Here is a 15,305-nt window from a genome sequence, read left to right as displayed (position 1 = left end):
AGCGAACTGTATCATTGCCTAAGATGTTATTATGAAATGTCATGTTGGTCTCATTGGATGATAGGAAGTTGTTCTTAGTGATTCACATCAATAGCCTAGTATACTATTGTACAATTATTATGTTTCTCTCAGAGGACTTTATCAATAAGCTAGGGTATCATTCATAACAATATGGTTTTCTTAGGTGAACATATGTGTAGTCTACTGTACTAAGGTGGAATGGTTATGTTCTTACCAGAAGGTTTATGAATTGACAAGTTATATTAATGTATAGATGTTGTGTTGCTCTCAGAAGACTACCAATTGCCTTAGGTACCACTATTGATGTTAAGTTTCTCTCAGTGACATTATCAATAGACAAAAAATCCTAATGTGTAGCTGTTTTATTTCACTCAATAGACAGTATTCATAAGTCAGTGTACTGAATAAGACCAGGTAAATAGGTTTGCTCTCAGTGGAAAGTTTGAATTGTGTCGGGTACGAATGTATGACTGTTTTGTTGTTCTTAGTAGACCGTACCAATAGCATTGGATACTTGGTATCAACTGCATCATCATTTGCCTTGAGTACTGTTATAAAACTGGATTGTGCAACTGTTCAGTTGCTTTTAGTATAGCTACCAATTGGTTTGGTTTTTTAGAATAATGTTGTGTTGGTCTCAGTTGACCATATCGATGGCTTAGGGTTCTGATGTATTACTATTATGTTGCTCTCAAAGGACAGTGTTAATCGTATTGTGTAACATATGTTTAACTAACGTGTTGCTCTGATTAGATGGTATCAATTGCCTGAGTTACTATTGTACAATTGGTAGCTCTTCCAATGACATTTGATCAAAAGGCTAGATTACTTATTGAAAACTGTTGTGTTAATCCTAGCGAACTGTATCATTGCCTAAGATGTTATTATGAAATGCCATGTTGGTCTCATTGGATGATAGGAAGTTGTTCTTAGTGATTCACATCAATAGCCTAGTGTACTATTGTACAATTATTATGTTTCTCTCAGAGGACTTTATCAATAAGCTAGGGTATCATTCATAACAATATGGTTTTCTTAGGTGAACATATGTGTAGTCTACTGTACTAAGGTGGAATGGTTATGTTCTTACCAGAAGGTTTATGAATTGACAAGTTATATTAATGTATAGATGTTGTGTTGCTCTCAGAAGACTACCAATTGCCTTAGGTACCACTATTGATGTTAAGTTTCTCTCAGTGACATTATCAATAGACAAAAAATCCTAATGTGTAGCTGTTTTATTTCACTCAATAGACAGTATTCATAAGTCAGTGTACTGAATAAGACCAGGTAAATAGGTGCTAAGTTGTTGGTTTGCTCTCAGTGGAAAGTTTGAATTGTGTCGGGTACGAATGTATGACTGTTTTGTTGTTCTTAGTAGACCGTACCAATAGCATTGGATACTTGGTATCAACTGCATCATCATTTGCCTTGAGTACTGTTATGAAACTGGATTGTACAACTGTTCAGTTGCTTTTAGTATAGCTACCAATTGGTTTGGTTCTTTAGAATAATGTTGTGTTGGTCTCAGTTGACCATATCGATGGCTTAGGGTTCTGATGTATTACTATTATGTTGCTCTCAAAGGACAGTGTTAATCTTATTGTGTAACATATGTGTAACTTACGTGTTGCTCTGATTAGACGGTATCAATTGCCTGAGTTACTGTTGTACAATTGGTAGCTCTTCCAATGACATTTGATCAAAAGGCTAGATTACTTATTGAAAACTGTTGTGTTAATCCTAGTGAACTGTATCATTGCCTAAGATGTTATTATGAAATGTCATGTTGGTCTCATTGGATGATAGGAATTTGTTCTTAGTGATTCACATCAATAGCCTAGTGTACTATTGTACAATTATTATGTTTCTCTCAGAAGACTTTATCAATAAGCTAGGGTATCATTCATAACAATATGGTTTTCTTAGGTGAACATATGTTTAGCCTACTGTATTAAGGTGCAATGGTTATGTTCTTACCAGAAGGTTTATGAATAGACAAGTTATATTAATGAATAGATGTTGTGTTGCTCTCAGAAGACTACCAATTGCCTTAGGTACCACTATTGATGTTGAGTTTCTCTCAGTGACATTATCAATAGACAAAAAATCCTAATGTGTAGCTGTTTTATTTCACTCAATAGACAGTATTCATAGGTCAGTGTACTGAATAATACCAGGTAAATAGGTGCTAAGTTGTTGGGTTGCTCTCAGTGGAAAGTTTGAATTGTGTCGGGTACGAATGTATGACTGTTTTGTTGTTCTTAGTAGACCGTACCAATAGCATTGGATACTTGGTATCAACTGCATCATCATTTGCCTTGAGTACTGTTATGAAACTGGATTGTACAACTGTTCAGTTGCTTTTAGTATAGCTACCAATTGGTTTGGTTCTTTAGAATAATGTTGTGTTGGTCTCAGTTGACCATATCGATGGCTTAGGGTTCTGATGTATTACTATTATGTTGCTCTCAAAGGACAGTGTGAATCGTATTGTGTAACATATGTGTAACTTACGTGTTTCTCTGATTAGACGGTATCAATTGACTGAGTTACTGTTGTACAATTGGTAGCTCCTCCAATGACATTTGATGAAAAGGCTAGATTACTTATTGAAAATTGTTGTGTTAATCCTAGTGAACTGTATCATTGCCTAAGATGTTATTATGAAATGCCATGTTGGTCTCATTGGATGATAGGAATTTGTTCTTAGTGATTCACATCAATAGCCTAGTGTACTATTGTACAATTATTATGTTTCTCTCAGAGGACTTTATCAATAAGCTAGGGTATCATTCATAACAATATGGTTTTCTTAGGTGAACATATGTTTAGCCTACTGTACTAAGGTGCAATGGTTATGTTCTTACCAGAAGGTTTATGAATAGACAAGTTATATTAATGTATAGATGTTGTGTTGCTCTCAGAAGACTACCAATTGCCTTAGGTACCACTATTGATGTTGAGTTTCTCTCAGTGACATTATCAATAGACAAAAAATCCTAATGTGTAGCTGTTTTATTTCACTCAATAGACAGTATTCATAAGTCAGTGTACTGAATAAGACCAGGTAAATAGGTGCTAAGTTGTTGGTTTGCTCTCAGTGGAAAGTTTGAATTGTGTCGGGTACGAATGTATGACTGTTTTGTTGTTCTTAGTAGACCGTACCAATAGCATTGGATACTTGGTATCAACTGCATCATCATTTGCCTTGAGTACTGTTATGAAACTGGATTGTACAACTGTTCAGTTGCTTTTAGTATAGCTACCAATTGGTTTGGTTCTTTAGAATAATGTTGTGTTGGTCTCAGTTGACCATATCGATGGCTTAGGGTTCTGATGTATTACTATTATGTTGCTCTCAAAGGACAGTGTTAATCTTATTGTGTAACATATGTGTAACTTACGTGTTGCTCTGATTAGACGGTATCAATTGCCTGAGTTACTGTTGTACAATTGGTAGCTCTTCCAATGACATTTGATCAAAAGGCTAGATTACTTATTGAAAACTGTTGTGTTAATCCTAGTGAACTGTATCATTGCCTAAGATGTTATTATGAAATGTCATGTTGGTCTCATTGGATGATAGGAATTTGTTCTTAGTGATTCACATCAATAGCCTAGTGTACTATTGTACAATTATTATGTTTCTCTCAGAAGACTTTATCAATAAGCTAGGGTATCATTCATAACAATATGGTTTTCTTAGGTGAACATATGTTTAGCCTACTGTATTAAGGTGCAATGGTTATGTTCTTACCAGAAGGTTTATGAATAGACAAGTTATATTAATGAATAGATGTTGTGTTGCTCTCAGAAGACTACCAATTGCCTTAGGTACCACTATTGATGTTGAGTTTCTCTCAGTGACATTATCAATAGACAAAAAATCCTAATGTGTAGCTGTTTTATTTCACTCAATAGACAGTATTCATAGGTCAGTGTACTGAATAATACCAGGTAAATAGGTGCTAAGTTGTTGGGTTGCTCTCAGTGGAAAGTTTGAATTGTGTCGGGTACGAATGTATGACTGTTTTGTTGTTCTTAGTAGACCGTACCAATAGCATTGGATACTTGGTATCAACTGCATCATCATTTGCCTTGAGTACTGTTATGAAACTGGATTGTACAACTGTTCAGTTGCTTTTAGTATAGCTACCAATTGGTTTGGTTCTTTAGAATAATGTTGTGTTGGTCTCAGTTGACCATATCGATGGCTTAGGGTTCTGATGTATTACTATTATGTTGCTCTCAAAGGACAGTGTGAATCGTATTGTGTAACATATGTGTAACTTACGTGTTTCTCTGATTAGACGGTATCAATTGACTGAGTTACTGTTGTACAATTGGTAGCTCCTCCAATGACATTTGATGAAAAGGCTAGATTACTTATTGAAAATTGTTGTGTTAATCCTAGTGAACTGTATCATTGCCTAAGATGTTATTATGAAATGCCATGTTGGTCTCATTGGATGATAGGAATTTGTTCTTAGTGATTCACATCAATAGCCTAGTGTACTATTGTACAATTATTATGTTTCTCTCAGAGGACTTTATCAATAAGCTAGGGTATCATTCATAACAATATGGTTTTCTTAGGTGAACATATGTTTAGCCTACTGTACTAAGGTGGAATGGTTATGTTCTTACCAGAAGGTTTATGAATAGACAAGTTATATTAATGTATAGATGTTGTGTTGCTCTCAGAAGACTACCAATTGCCTTAGGTACCACTATTGATGTTGAGTTTCTCTCAGTGACATTATCAATAGACAAAAAGTCCTAATGTGTAGCTGTTTTATTTCACTCAATAGACAGTATTCATAGGTCAGTGTACTGAATAATACCAGGTAAATAGGTGCTAAGTTGTTGGGTTGCTCTCAGTGGAAAGTTTGAATTGTGTCGGGTACGAATGTATGACTGTTTTGTTGTTCTTAGTAGACCGTACCAATAGCATTGGATACTTGGTATCAACTGCATCATCATTTGCCTTGAGTACTGTTATAAAACTGGATTGTGCAACTGTTCAGTTGCTTTTAGTATAGCTACCAATTGGTTTGGTTTTTTAGAATAATGTTGTGTTGGTCTCAGTTGACCATATCGATGGCTTAGGGTTCTGATGTATTACTATTATGTTGCTCTCAAAGGACAGTGTTAATCGTATTGTGTAACATATGTTTAACTAACGTGTTGCTCTGATTAGATGGTATCAATTGCCTGAGTTACTATTGTACAATTGGTAGCTCTTCCAATGACATTTGATCAAAAGGCTAGATTACTTATTGAAAACTGTTGTGTTAATCCTAGCGAACTGTATCATTGCCTAAGATGTTATTATGAAATGCCATGTTGGTCTCATTGGATGATAGGAAGTTGTTCTTAGTGATTCACATCAATAGCCTAGTGTACTATTGTACAATTATTATGTTTCTCTCAGAGGACTTTATCAATAAGCTAGGGTATCATTCATAACAATATGGTTTTCTTAGGTGAACATATGTGTAGTCTACTGTACTAAGGTGGAATGGTTATGTTCTTACCAGAAGGTTTATGAATTGACAAGTTATATTAATGTATAGATGTTGTGTTGCTCTCAGAAGACTACCAAATGCCTTAGGTACCACTATTGATGTTAAGTTTCTCTCAGTGACATTATCAATAGACAAAAAATCCTAATGTGTAGCTGTTTTATTTCACTCAATAGACAGTATTCATAAGTCAGTGTACTGAATAAGACCAGGTAAATAGGTGCTAAGTTGTTGGTTTGCTCTCAGTGGAAAGTTTGAATTGTGTCGGGTACGAATGTATGACTGTTTTGTTGTTCTTAGTAGACCGTACCAATAGCATTGGATACTTGGTATCAACTGCATCATCATTTGCCTTGAGTACTGTTATGAAACTGGATTGTACAACTGTTCAGTTGCTTTTAGTATAGCTACCAATTGGTTTGGTTCTTTAGAATAATGTTGTGTTGGTCTCAGTTGACCATATCGATGGCTTAGGGTTCTGATGTATTACTATTATGTTGCTCTCAAAGGACAGTGTTAATCTTATTGTGTAACATATGTGTAACTTACGTGTTGCTCTGATTAGACGGTATCAATTGCCTGAGTTACTGTTGTACAATTGGTAGCTCTTCCAATGACATTTGATCAAAAGGCTAGATTACTTATTGAAAACTGTTGTGTTAATCCTAGTGAACTGTATCATTGCCTAAGATGTTATTATGAAATGTCATGTTGGTCTCATTGGATGATAGGAATTTGTTCTTAGTGATTCACATCAATAGCCTAGTGTACTATTGTACAATTATTATGTTTCTCTCAGAAGACTTTATCAATAAGCTAGGGTATCATTCATAACAATATGGTTTTCTTAGGTGAACATATGTTTAGCCTACTGTATTAAGGTGCAATGGTTATGTTCTTACCAGAAGGTTTATGAATAGACAAGTTATATTAATGAATAGATGTTGTGTTGCTCTCAGAAGACTACCAATTGCCTTAGGTACCACTATTGATGTTGAGTTTCTCTCAGTGACATTATCAATAGACAAAAAATCCTAATGTGTAGCTGTTTTATTTCACTCAATAGACAGTATTCATAGGTCAGTGTACTGAATAATACCAGGTAAATAGGTGCTAAGTTGTTGGGTTGCTCTCAGTGGAAAGTTTGAATTGTGTCGGGTACGAATGTATGACTGTTTTGTTGTTCTTAGTAGACCGTACCAATAGCATTGGATACTTGGTATCAACTGCATCATCATTTGCCTTGAGTACTGTTATGAAACTGGATTGTACAACTGTTCAGTTGCTTTTAGTATAGCTACCAATTGGTTTGGTTCTTTAGAATAATGTTGTGTTGGTCTCAGTTGACCATATCGATGGCTTAGGGTTCTGATGTATTACTATTATGTTGCTCTCAAAGGACAGTGTGAATCGTATTGTGTAACATATGTGTAACTAACGTGTTGCTCTGATTAGAGGGTATCAATTGCCTGAGTTACTGTTGTACAATTGGTAGCTCCTCCAATGACATTTGATGAAAAGGCTAGATTACTTATTGAAAATTGTTGTGTTAATCCTAGTGAACTGTATCATTGCCTAAGATGTTATTATGAAATGCCATGTTGGTCTCATTGGATGATAGGAATTTGTTCTTAGTGATTCACATCAATAGCCTAGTGTACTATTGTACAATTATTATGTTTCTCTCAGAGGACTTTATCAATAAGCTAGGGTATCATTCATAACAATATGGTTTTCTTAGGTGAACATATGTTTAGCCTACTGTACTAAGGTGGAATGGTTATGTTCTTACCAGAAGGTTTATGAATAGACAAGTTATATTAATGTATAGATGTTGTGTTGCTCTCAGAAGACTACCAATTGCCTTAGGTACCACTATTGATGTTGAGTTTCTCTCAGTGACATTATCAATAGACAAAAAGTCCTAATGTGTAGCTGTTTTATTTCACTCAATAGACAGTATTCATAGGTCAGTGTACTGAAGAATACCAGGTAAATAGGTGCTAAGTTGTTGGGTTGCTCTCAGTGGAAAGTTTGAATTGTGTCGGGTACGAATGTATGACTGTTTTGTTGTTCTTAGTAGACCGTACCAATAGCATTGGATACTTGGTATCAACTGCATCATCATTTGCCTTGAGTACTGTTATAAAACTGGATTGTACAACTGTTCAGTTGCTTTTAGTATAGCTACCAATTGGTTTGGTTCTTTAGAATAATGTTGTGTTGGTCTCAGTTGACCATATCGATGGCTTAGGGTTCTGATGTATTACTATTATGTTGCTCTCAAAGGACAGTGTTAATCGTATTGTGTAACATATGTTTAACTAACGTGTTGCTCTGATTAGATGGTATCAATTGCCTGAGTTACTATTGTACAATTGGTAGCTCTTCCAATGACATTTGATCAAAAGGCTAGATTACTTATTGAAAACTGTTGTGTTAATCCTAGCGAACTGTATCATTGCCTAAGATGTTATTATGAAATGCCATGTTGGTCTCATTGGATGATAGGAAGTTGTTCTTAGTGATTCACATCAATAGCCTAGTGTACTATTGTACAATTATTATGTTTCTCTCAGAGGACTTTATCAATAAGCTAGGGTATCATTCATAACAATATGGTTTTCTTAGGTGAACATATGTTTAGCCTACTGTACTAAGGTGCAATGGTTATGTTCTTACCAGAAGGTTTATCAATAGACAAGTTATATTAATGTATAGATGTTGTGTTGCTCTCAGAAGACTACCAATTGCCTTAGGTACAACTATTGATGTTGAGTTTCTCTCAGTGACATTATCAATAGACAAAAAATCCTAATGTGTAGCTGTTTTATTTCACTCAATAGACAGTATTCATAGGTCAGTGTACTGAATAATACTAGGTAAATAGGTGCTAAGTTGTTTGGTTGCTCTCAGTGGAAAGTTTGAATTGTGTCGGGTACGAATGTATGACTGTTTTGTTGTTCTAAGTAGACCGTTCCAATAGCATTGGATACTTGGTATCAACTGCATCATCATTTGCCTTGAGTACTGTTATGAAACTGGATTGTACAACTGTTCAGTTGCTTTTAGTATAGCTACCAATTGGTTTGGTTCTTTAGAATAATGTTGTGTTGGTCTCAGTTGACCATATCGATGGCTTAGGGTTCTGATGTATTACTATTATGTTGCTCTCAAAGGACAGTGTGAATCGTATTGTGTAACATATGTGTAACTTACGTGTTTCTCTGATTAGACGGTATCAATTGACTGAGTTACTGTTGTACAATTGGTAGCTCCTCCAATGACATTTGATGAAAAGGCTAGATTACTTATTGAAAATTGTTGTGTTAATCCTAGTGAACTGTATCATTGCCTAAGATGTTATTATGAAATGCCATGTTGGTCTCATTGGATAATAGGAAGTTGTTCTTAGTGATTCACATCAATAGCCTAGTGTACTATTGTACAATTATTATGTTTCTCTCAGAGGACTTTATCAATAAGCTAGGGTATCATTCATAACAATATGGTTTTCTTAGGTGAACATATGTTTAGCCTACTGTACTAAGGTGCAATGGTTATGTTCTTACCAGAAGGTTTATGAATAGACAAGTTATATTAATGTATAGATGTTGTGTTGCTCTCAGAAGACTACCAATTGCCTTAGGTACCACTATTGATGTTAAGTTTCTCTCAGTGACATTATCAATAGACAAAAAATACTAATGTGTAGCTGTTTTATTTCACTCAATAGACAGTATTCATAGGTCAGTGTACTGAATAAGACCAGGTAAATAGGTGCTAAGTTGTTGGGTTGCTCTCAGTGGAAAGTTTGAATTGTGTCGGGTACGAATGTATGACTGTTTTGTTGTTCTTAGTAGACCGTACCAATAGCATTGGATACTTGGTATCAACTGCATCATCATTTGCCTTGAGTACTGTTATGAAACTGGATTGTACAACTGTTCAGTTGCTTTTAGTATAGCTACCAATTGGTTTGGTTCTTTAGAATAATGTTGTGTTGGTCTCAGTTGACCATATCGATGGCTTAGGGTTCTGATGTATTACTATTATGTTGCTCTCAAAGGACAGTGTTAATCGTATTGTGTAACATATGTGTAACTTACGTGTTTCTTTGATTAGACGGTATCAATTGCCTGAGTTACTGTTGTACAATTGGTAGCTCTTCTAATGACATTTGATCAAAAGGCTAGATTACTTATTGAAAACTGTTGTGTTAATCATAGTGAACTGTATCATTGCCTAAGATGTTATTATGAAATGTCATGCTGGTCTCATTGGATGATAGGAATTTGTTCTTAGTGATTCAAATCAATAGCCTAGTGTTTTATTGTACAATTATTATGTTTCTCTCAGAGGACTTTATCAATAAGCTAGGGTATCATTCATAACAATATGGTTTTCTTAGGTGAACTTATGTTTAGCCTACTGTACTAAGGTGCAATGGTTATGTTCTTACCAGAAGGTTTATGAATAGACAAGTTATATTAATGAATAGATGTTGTGTTGCTCTCAGAAGACTACCAATTGCCTTAGGTACCACTATTGATGTTGAGTTTCTCTCAGTGACATTATCAATAGACAAAAAATCCTAATGTGTAGCTGTTTTATTTCACTCAATAGACAGTATTCATAGGTCAGTGTACTGAATAATACCAGGTAAATAGGTGCTAAGTTGTTGGGTTGCTCTCAGTGGAAAGTTTGAATTGTGTCGGGTACGAATGTATGACTGTTTTGTTGTTCCAATAGCATTGGATACTTGGTATCAACTGCATCATCATTTGCCTTGAGTACTGTTATGAAACTGGATTGTACAACTGTTCAGTTGCTTTTAGTATAGCTACCAATTGGTTTGGTTCTTTAGAATAATGTTGTGTTGGTCTCAGTTGACCATATCGATGGCTTAGGGTTCTGATGTATTACTATTATGTTGCTCTCAAAGGACAGTGTGAATCGTATTGTGTAACATATGTGTAACTTACGTGTTTCTCTGATTAGACGGTATCAATTGACTGAGTTACTGTTGTACAATTGGTAGCTCCTCCAATGACATTTGATGAAAAGGCTAGATTACTTATTGAAAATTGTTGTGTTAATCCTAGTGAACTGTATCATTGCCTAAGATGTTTTTATGAAATGCCATGTTGGTCTCATTGGATGATAGGAATTTGTTCTTAGTGATTCACATCAATAGCCTAGTGTACTATTGTACAATTATTATGTTTCTCTCAGAGGACTTTATCAATAAGCTAGGGTATCATTCATAACAATATGGTTTTCTTAGGTGAACATATGTTTAGCCTACTGTACTAAGGTGGAATGGTTATGTTCTTACCAGAAGGTTTATGAATAGACAAGTTATATTAATGTATAGATGTTGTGTTGCTCTCAGAAGACTACCAATTGCCTTAGGTACCTTCTCTCAGTGACATTATCAATAGACAAAAAATACTAATGTGTAGCTGTTTTATTTCACTCAATAGACAGTATTCATAGGTCAGTGTACTGAATAAGACCAGGTAAATAGGTGCTAAGTTGTTGGGTTGCTCTCAGTGGAAAGTTTGAATTGTGTCGGGTACGAATGTATGACTGTTTTGTTGTTCTTAGTAGACCGTACCAATAGCATTGGATACTTGGTATCAACTGCATCATCATTTGCCTTGAGTACTGTTATGAAACTGGATTGTACAACTGTTCAGTTGCTTTTAGTATAGCTACCAATTGGTTTGGTTCTTTAGAATAATGTTGTGTTGGTCTCAGTTGACCATATCGATGGCTTAGGGTTCTGATGTATTACTATTATGTTGCTCTCAAAGGACAGTGTTAATCGTATTGTGTAATATATGTGTAACTTACGTGTTTCTTTGATTAGACGGTATCAATTGCCTGAGTTACTGTTGTACAATTGGTAGCTCTTCTAATGACATTTGATCAAAAGGCTAGATTACTTATTGAAAACTGTTGTGTTAATCCTAGTGAACTGTATCATTACCTAAGATGTTATTATGAAATGTCATGTTGGTCTCATTGGATGATAGGAATTTGTTCTTAGTGATTCACATCAATAGCCTAGTGTACTATTGTACAATTATTATGTTTCTCTCAGAAGACTTTATCAATAAGCTAGGGTATCATTCATAACAATATGGTTTTCTTAGGTGAACATATGTTTAGCCTACTGTACTAAGGTGCAATGGTTATGTTCTTACCAGAAGGTTTATGAATTGACAAGTTATATTAATGAATAGATGTTGTGTTGCTCTCAAAAGACTACCAATTACCTTAGGTACCACTATTGATGTTGAGTTTCTCTCAGTGACATTATCAATAGACAAAAAATCCTAATGTGTAGCTGTTTTATTTCACTCAATAGACAGTATTCATAGGTCTGTGTACTGAATAATACCAGGTAAATAGGTGCTAAGTTGTTGGGTTGCTCTCAGTGGAAAGTTTGAATTGTGTCGGGTACGAATGTATGACTGTTTTGTTGTTCTTAGTAGACCGTACCAATAGCATTGGATACTTGGTATCAACTGCATCATCATTTGCCTTGAGTACTGTTATGAAACTGGATTGTACAACTGTTCAGTTGCTTTTAGTATAGCTACCAATTGGTTTGGTTCTTTAGAATAATGTTGTGTTGGTCTCAGTTGACCATATCGATGGCTTAGGGTTCTGATGTATTACTATTATGTTGCTCTCAAAGGACAGTGTTAATCGTATTGTGTAACATATGTGTAACTTACGTGTTGCTCTGATTAGACGGTATCAATTGCCTGAGTTACTGTTGTACAATTGGTAGCTCTTCCAATGACATTTGATCAAAAGGCTAGATTACTTATTGAAAACTGTTGTGTTAATCCTAGTGAACTGTATCATTGCCTAAGATGTTATTATGAAATGTCATGTTGGTCTCATTGGATGATAGGAATTTGTTCTTAGTGATTCACATCAATAGCCTAGTGTACTATTGTACAATTATTATGTTTCTCTCAGAAGACTTTATCAATAAGCTAGGGTATCATTCATAACAATATGGTTTTCTTAGGTGAACATATGTTTAGCCTACTGTACTAAGGTGCAATGGTTATGTTCTTACCAGAAGGTTTATGAATAGACAAGTTATATTAATGAATAGATGTTGTGTTGCTCTCAGAAGACTACCAATTGCCTTAGGTACCACTATTGATGTTGAGTTTCTCTCAGTGACATTATCAATAGACAAAAAATCCTAATGTGTAGCTGTTTTATTTCACTCAATAGACAGTATTCATAGGTCAGTGTACTGAATAATACCAGGTAAATAGGTGCTAAGTTGTTGGGTTGCTCTCAGTGGAAAGTTTGAATTGTGTCGGGTACGAATGTATGACTGTTTGTTGTTCTTAGTAGACCGTACCAATAGCATTGGATACTTGGTATCAACTGCATCATCATTTGCCTTGAGTACTGTTATGAAACTGGATTGTACAACTGTTCAGTTGCTTTTAGTATAGCTACCAATTGGTTTGGTTCTTTAGAATAATGTTGTGTTGGTCTCAGTTGACCATATCGATGGCTTAGGGTTCTGATGTATTACTATTATGTTGCTCTCAAAGGACAGTGTTAATCGTATTGTGTAACATATGTTTATCTAACGTGTTTCTCTGATTAGACGGTATCAATTGCCTGAGTTACTATTGTACAATTGGTAGCTCTTCCAATGACATTTGATCAAAAGGCTAGATTACTTATTGAAAACTGTTGTGTTAATCCTAGCGAACTGTATCATTGCCTAAGATGTTATTATGAAATGCCATGTTGGTCTCATTGGATGATAGGAAGTTGTTCTTAGTGATTCACATCAATAGCCTAGTGTACTATTGTACAATTATTATGTTTCTCTCAGAGGACTTTATCAATAAGCTAGGGTATCATTCATAACAATATGGTTTTCTTAGGTGAACATATGTTTAGCCTACTGTACTAAGGTGCAATGGTTATGTTCTTACCAGAAGGTTTATGAATAGACAAGTTATATTAATGAATAGATGTTGTGTTGCTCTCAAAAGACTACCAATTACCTTAGGTACCACTATTGATGTTGAGTTTCTCTCAGTGACATTATCAATAGACAAAAAATCCTAATGTGTAGCTGTTTTATTTCACTCAATAGACAGTATTCATAGGTCAGTGTACTGAATAATACCAGGTAAATAGGTGCTAAGTTGTTGGGTTGCTCTCAGTGGAAAGTTTGAATTGTGTCGGGTACGAATGTATGACTGTTTTGTTGTTCTTAGTAGACCGTACCAATAGCATTGGATACTTGGTATCAACTGCATCATCATTTGCCTTGAGTACTGTTATGAAACTGGATTGTACAACTGTTCAGTTGCTTTTAGTATAGCTACCAATTGGTTTGGTTCTTTAGAATAATGTTGTGTTGGTCTCAGTTGACCATATCGATGGCTTAGGGTTCTGATGTATTACTATTATGTTGCTCTCAAAGGACAGTGTTAATCGTATTGTGTAACATATGTGTAACTTACGTGTTGCTCTGATTAGACGGTATCAATTGCCTGAGTTACTGTTGTACAATTGGTAGCTCTTCCAATGACATTTGATCAAAAGGCTAGATTACTTATTGAAAACTGTTGTGTTAATCCTAGTGAACTGTATCATTGCCTAAGATGTTATTATGAAATGTCATGTTGGTCTCATTGGATGATAGGAATTTGTTCTTAGTGATTCACATCAATAGCCTAGTGTACTATTGTACAATTATTATGTTTCTCTCAGAAGACTTTATCAATAAGCTAGGGTATCATTCATAACAATATGGTTTTCTTAGGTGAAGAAGACTACCAATTGCCTTAGGTACCACTATTGATGTTGAGTTTCTCTCAGTGACATTATCAATAGACAAAAAATCCTAATGTGTAGCTGTTTTATTTCACTCAATAGACAGTATTCATAGGTCAGTGTACTGAATAATACCAGGTAAATAGGTGCTAAATTGTTGGGTTGCTCTCAGTGGAAAGTTTGAATTGTGTCGGGTACGAATGTATGACTGTTTTGTTGTTCTTAGTAGACCGTACCAATAGCATTGGATACTTGGTATCAACTGCATCATCATTTGCCTTGAGTACTGTTATGAAACTGGATTGTACAACTGTTCAGTTGCTTTTAGTATAGCTACCAATTGGTTTGGTTCTTTAGAATAATGTTGTGTTGGTCTCAGTTGACCATATCGATGGCTTAGGGTTCTGATGTATTACTATTATGTTGCTCTCAAAGGACAGTGTTAATCGTATTGTGTAACATATGTGTAACTTACGTGTTGCTCTGATTAGACGGTATCAATTGCCTGAGTTACTGTTGTACAATTGGTAGCTCTTCCAATGACATTTGATCAAAAGGCTAGATTACTTATTGAAAACTGTTGTGTTAATCCTAGTGAACTGTATCATTGCCTAAGATGTTATTATGAAATGCCATGTTGGTCTCATTGGATGATAGGAATTTGTTCTTAGTGATTCACATCAATAGCCTAGTGTACTATTGTACAATTATTATGTTTCTCTCAGAAGACTTTATCAATAAGCTAGGGTATCATTCATAACAATATGGTTTTTGAATAGACAAGTTATATTAATGAATAGATGTTGTGTTGCTCTCAGAAGACTACCAATTGCCTTAGGTACCACTATTGATGTTGAGTTTCTCTCAGTGACATTATCAATAGACAAAAAATCCTAATGTGTAGCTGTTTTATTT

Source organism: Crassostrea angulata, chromosome 2 (assembly GCF_025612915.1).
Source record: "Crassostrea angulata isolate pt1a10 chromosome 2, ASM2561291v2, whole genome shotgun sequence".
Taxonomy (NCBI): domain Eukaryota; kingdom Metazoa; phylum Mollusca; class Bivalvia; order Ostreida; family Ostreidae; genus Magallana; species Magallana angulata.
Note: the sequence above shows the minus strand (reverse complement) of the source record.